At 32.4% G+C, this 6,046-nt stretch overlaps 1 long non-coding RNA gene across 1 annotated transcript in view; it reads left to right on the top strand.

The window, feature by feature from the left end:
- The first annotated feature begins 2,368 nt into the window (after nt 1-2,368).
- Nucleotides 2,369-6,046, top strand: part of LOC107723800 (uncharacterized) — a 6,346-nt gene continuing 2,668 nt past the window's right edge. Inside the window, exons 1-2 of the long non-coding RNA XR_001637976.1 lie at nt 2,369-2,379; nt 4,105-4,110. This is a non-coding gene — a long non-coding RNA (uncharacterized LOC107723800). The remainder of the gene's footprint in view (nt 2,380-4,104; nt 4,111-6,046) is intronic.

Raw genomic sequence — 6,046 nt, 5'->3', positions numbered from 1 at the left:
TGATTTTAGGATGATTGAATTTAGCATTAATCAGTCAAATTCAATACACAGTTCTTTATGATCATTATGATGATTAATGACAGCTTCACTGACAGTCATCATTCACTTACATTCTGTAAATGATAAATTATGCAATTAAATGCAAATTAGCATTATTAAAAGAATATGCAACCTTTTATCATGTATTTAGCTTTATATCATCTCAAAGTCATGTTACAGTCCAACCACTATAGAATACAAAGATATGAAGCATGTGTTTGGTGTTTTGTCCATTCAATGTAGGTCAATAGGATTCAAAACTTTTATCAACATACAAAAGGACAGTTGAGTATGTACATTGCATTTGCATCCACATCTTATCCACATGCAGGATAAGTAAAATGTTTACCATGAAATTATAAAAAAAAATGTACATAAACCATCCACACTAAAACTATTATATTTGGTTGTTTCATATAATTAGTTGTTTTTCAGGAAAAAAAGATACAAAACTGAGATCAGCTGATAATGATGTATTTGTTGTTTCATTAGGACACATCTACAGCAGACAGACAGACCTGAGGGATGAAAATGGGAATTCTGCTGTTTCTTACCTGTTTGTCCTTATCTTCACCTTGGATTTTCAATACCCAAAAGAACTCAAATATACTTGTGAGGTAATTGAGAAGGTGTTTATGGAAATGGGCACTCACTGCTCTGCAAAGGTACAGTCCCTGAAAACTAAACTCTTGCTGTAAACGTTGAAATCTTGTGTGGGCATATTTTCAGTTAAACAGATATTGGCATCTTAATGTTAAAATCTGAAACATTCGAAGGGATTGTTGAACTATGAATAGAATGTTCGAAAATAGTTTAAGATTGTTTCATGTCATTATTATTTTTTGATTTTTGGTGTTATGAAAGTGGGCACTTACTGCTCTGCAAGGGTACAGTCCCTGAAAACTAAACTCGGAATGTTGAATGTTGAAATCTTGGTGTGAGCATCTTTTGAATTAAACAAATATTAGCATCTTAATGTTAAAACGTTAAGGGATTGTTAAACTGAATTGTTGAAAAAATGTTTCACAGTGTCATTTTTATTTAATTTTGGTTTTGTTGTTGATTGTGCATTTATTTATTTTTCATCTTTTCAGATTCTTTATTGTGCCATTTTATTTGTATTTTATTTGTATTTGTACTTTTTTTATTATTGTTTGTTTGAAAATTGTAATGCTGATTGCAGTGTATTTTGTAAGGAATATGTTGACATTGTTGACACTGTTACATTGTTAAAAGGTGGGCAGACCATCCAGTGTTGAACTGCTGTGTTGTAGTTGCAGTTCTAAAAACAGTTTATTTTACATGTTTATTGGTGTTTTAATGTTTGAAACATTCCAAGGAATAGAGTCAAGGCCCTTACATGTTAAAAGGTTAAAAGTTAATCTTCATTTATGCATCTTCAGTTTATTTTTTTTATTTTCAGTTCATTTTTTTATTTTCATTTTTATTTTATTGACTCTCATTTTTTTCTGTTAGGAAGTATGGCTATTATTTGACCTTGTTTGTATTTCTTTTTACATTCAAGATAATAAACGAAACTTGAAGCCTGCAGTTGTAGTTTTATTTTATAACATTGTTTAAATGCTAACTAGAACAAAACATATTTGTCCATAAAACTCACAGAAAAAAGTTCACAGAACATAATTTATTGAGACACATTGGAAAAGCATTACAAGTCCTTTTAATTAACAAAACTGTGTTAGCTGAACAAAAAAGTGACAAGTGACTTTACTCCGTGACTTGGGTTGAGTGAACAACTTGGTCCAAAGTTGAGTAAACTCAAAAATGCTGTGCAGCAAGTTGCCTTGCAATTTCAAGTTAAGTCAACTTTTCATTTTTTACAGTGTAATTAAAATAATGTATATTATTGTTATTGTTATTATTATTACAATAACATACAATTTGAGTACAAGTTGAGTACTATCTTCATAATTTGAATAATGTCAATGTGTTGTCATACTATTATTAAAAGTAACAATAATAATTATTATTGTATAATAACAATATGAATATAAACATTGTTATTGTTATTTATTATTATTATTATTATTATTATACATTTGCCTTATGCATTTGGTAAATCCAAATTGAACTTTTTAGTGCGGTGTACCACCTTCATTTGATGTGTATTATTATTTACAACATTATACACATTTATTATTATTATTTATTATACATTTACATTATGCATAGTATTATTAACAACATATTTTTATCATCATTATTTATTATTATGCATTTTACATGATGCATTTTGAGGTTTTTTTCCAGAGTGACTCGTCTTGCATTCAAACACATGTCCTACTCTTTGAGTCACAGGAATGTATCTGTGTGCTCCTCGTTTGTTACTGGTGGTGTTTTCTAAAGGAAACATCATTATTCATACTCCTAAACCTAATATAATCGTCTGTTAAGTGCTAAATCTCACACGTTTACACCACTGAATTAATTATCGTGTATTAATAAATATATAAACTAAGGCTGGGATGGCTTGAACAGTGACAGGAAATGTCTGCATGGAGCTCCTTCCTGAAGAGGAAACACTTCTTATGGAAAGCCTATTCACACACAAATTCACGAAAGACGCAAGCCAGGCCCCGGGCGAATGTCCGTGCTACGTTAGCTGAAGGTAAAGTGCACACTCACTGTTTCCCTGGTGCTCGTGTTCTCGATGTTTCTGCACAAACACCCGCGATCCTGAAGGGCGACGAGAGCACCGGAGTGGTCGTGCATCACGCGGGGGTTAATGACACCAAGCTGCGGCAGAAGGAGACACTGAAGAGGGACTTCAGGAGCCTGATCGAGATCATTGATCATCGTGTCAGGACCGCTTCCCACGTATCGACGAGGACATGAAAGGTTCAGTAGACTTTTTGCTTTAAATGAATGGTTATTGTCATGGTGTAAAGATGTTCTACCTGCTTAAATGATAGAAGTACTTGCGCTGTACAATCTATAAAGACCGTGTCTGTTCCCCCGAATAGTGAGGTCAAAATATAAATTTAATGCAGGATCTAGAAAAAATCTGATCGTGATTAAACCAGAAAAATGTAAAGTAAATGAACAAAAACAATTTTTAAAGTTTGGGCTCCTAAACATTAGATCACTCTCACCCAAAGCAGTTATTGTAAATTAAATGATCACAAATAATAGTTTTGATGTGCTCTGCTTGACTGAAACCTGGCTAAAACAAAATTATTACATTGGTCTAAATGAGTCTACTCCAACAAGCTACTGTTATAAGCATGAGCTTATCAGACTGGTCGTGGCGGCGGTGTTGCAACAATATATAACAGAACTACCACATTTTGCTATATGTTTGATTGCATCATATAATAATTGTTGTTAATAGTGTTCATCGTCTGTTTGATTACATTTTTAATGGATTTTTCCATACATTTCTGCCATATGTACATTAACTGACAGTCACCACTGATAAGCTACCACTAAATATTGTAGAAATTTAATTTGCTGTAAAGTTGCTTTGCAACGATTTGTATCGTGAAAAGCGCTATACAAATAAACTTGAATTGAATTGAATTGAATTCTCACAACCTGAGTCAATAATGTGTTGTTTTTTAATATAATCGTCTGTTAAGTGCTAAATCTCACAGGTTTACACCACTGAATTAATTATCGTGTTTTAATAAATATATAAACTAAGGCTGGGATGGCTTGAACAGTCACAGGAAGTGGCTGCGTGGAGCTCCTTACTGAAGAGGAAACACTTCTTATGGAAAGCCTCTTCACACACACATTCTCACAACGTGAGTCAATAAGGAAGGAAACCAGTTAAAAATACTCCACAAAGTGTTAAAAAAAGCGCTCATATGGCAGAATGCTCAAATTAAGAAGGCATTATAAGTTTATAAAACACACCATCTGTCTTCCCTACGACTATATTTGACAAGAATTATGTATTCAGTGTAGGACTATCAAGAATCACTATAATATTGTGTATTTTTAGAGGTGTTTGCTGAGGCAAGCATCACTACTGCTCCTCATACTTCAGACTGAATCAGCCCTAATTATCAAGTATATCATTTTGGTTTGTTTTTTTCACAGTGATCTGTAACTTTACTGCAAATGATCGAAGTTCAGGACTCTCACGCTCGCTGCACTGCTAATTGGTCGCCTCAGCTCTCAGCGATGCCCCGGGGGCTCATGGGTAATTTTCCACTTGCGGAGGAGTAGATTCAGAGAGAAACCTGTGCTATTTCTTCCTGAGTGACTCTGATAGATAAAGGGAGGAAGAGAGAGAAGCAGATGAAAGGAGAGAAGGTGGGAGAGATGAAAGTCATGGTAATTTCTTCCTGAAGGACATGTCTTCCCTGATGGGACAAATCCTGCTTTCGCTGGTAACTCTGTTTTGGACCTTGCTAGCCCTTGTGAAAAAGAAGTGCGCTTAAATATTGAATGTGCACTTGTAGTGTGCTTCAAATCTTATAAGTATATTCTAAAAAACTGTATTTGCATATCATATTAATGAAATAAAACAGCACTTCAGTGTACTTAATTGAGAGAGAGACACTTCTTACTATAATTTAATTAATAATTAATGAATCTACTTTCATAATTTTTGATGCCGACTAACATAATGTATTGTTTTTCAATATTACTTTTAAAGTTAATATATTTTTGCATGTGCTAAATTGCAACTTCATCATTACAAATGTGTCATTACAAATTTACAAGTTTCAATGGAAATTGTAAAGTATATTTTAGTTTACCATAAATGCAGTATATTTGGCAGTACACTTTAGCCATAATTCTATTATCATTGTCTGATATCATAATGAAGAAAAAGCTTAAATAAAATACTTTTTTTTTTTTTTTAAGAAGTAGATTGGCTTTATCTTTTATTATTATTTCTTAAAAAGAAAAAAAAAGAAAAAAACAGAACTGCTTCACTGCCAAACCAAACCTAAGAAATGTGGTGTGACCAACAACCAACAATGTCATGTGGTCAAACTAACATGCAGAAACATGCACAAAAAAGTATCTTAAAATATTTTTTTGTCACTAGGTTTAAACTGTTCTTGAAAATGTGTAGGTATAAAAAAGGTAACACTTTAGATTTGGGCACAGATATTTACTATTACGTTTTCCATCAATAAACTGCTTATTTGCTGGTTATTGATAGTAAGTATAGCTAGTTGTTGTGGTAATTATGTTTAGTTATTGTGTAGGATTAAGGGATATAGAATATGCTAATGCAGAATAAGGCATTGATATGTCCTTTTTAAGTACTAATAAACAGCCAATATAGTTAACTAGCAACTAGTTAATGGTAAATAGTGTTCCTTAATCTAAAGTGTTACCAAATTTTCAAACCCATATGAAACTTAAGCACATTCACATCTACACTACAGTTAAAAAGTTTGAGGTCGGTAAGATTTTTACAGTTTTTTGAAAGTCTTTTATGTTCATCAAGGCTATATTTATTTGATACTGAAAAATATCATAAAAAGTAATATTTTAAAATAATATTAAATAACTGTTATCTATGTGAATATATAATAAAACGTAATTTATTTCTGTGATCAAAGCTGAATTTTTAGCATCATTATTCCAGTGTTCAGTGTCACATGATCTGAGTAACCACAAATTTAACATGGTTTCATTATAGTAACTATAGTTTAGTATTTGTAGTTAAACTATGGCAATACAAATGGTAGGCTAATATATCTGTCAAAAATGACTGCTATTACCATATATAAAAAAATACCTTACTACTCATACCTACTGGTAAATTGCTGCTAAAAACTGGTCAAGGAAGTATATAAATCTACCCTAGCCACATGTTGTGACGTTCACTGATTTATGAGCATTTTCTGAACACTGATCGGTTGATGGCAAAATTCAAAAAGACGGTTCTTTGGCGCAACTTGCACACCCATGGCCATACTGAGAGAGTATGATCCAGTTTTCTGAAAAGACTAAAGATTGTTTTCTTTTCAATGTTTGCTTTGATTGCCTAAAATTAACCATATCATCGCCTTCAATA

Source organism: Sinocyclocheilus rhinocerous, unplaced genomic scaffold (assembly GCF_001515625.1).
Source record: "Sinocyclocheilus rhinocerous isolate Xijiao unplaced genomic scaffold, SAMN03320098_v1.1 scaffold763, whole genome shotgun sequence".
Lineage (NCBI taxonomy): Eukaryota > Metazoa > Chordata > Actinopteri > Cypriniformes > Cyprinidae > Sinocyclocheilus > Sinocyclocheilus rhinocerous.
Note: the sequence above shows the minus strand (reverse complement) of the source record. Positions and strands in the feature narration are given on the sequence as shown.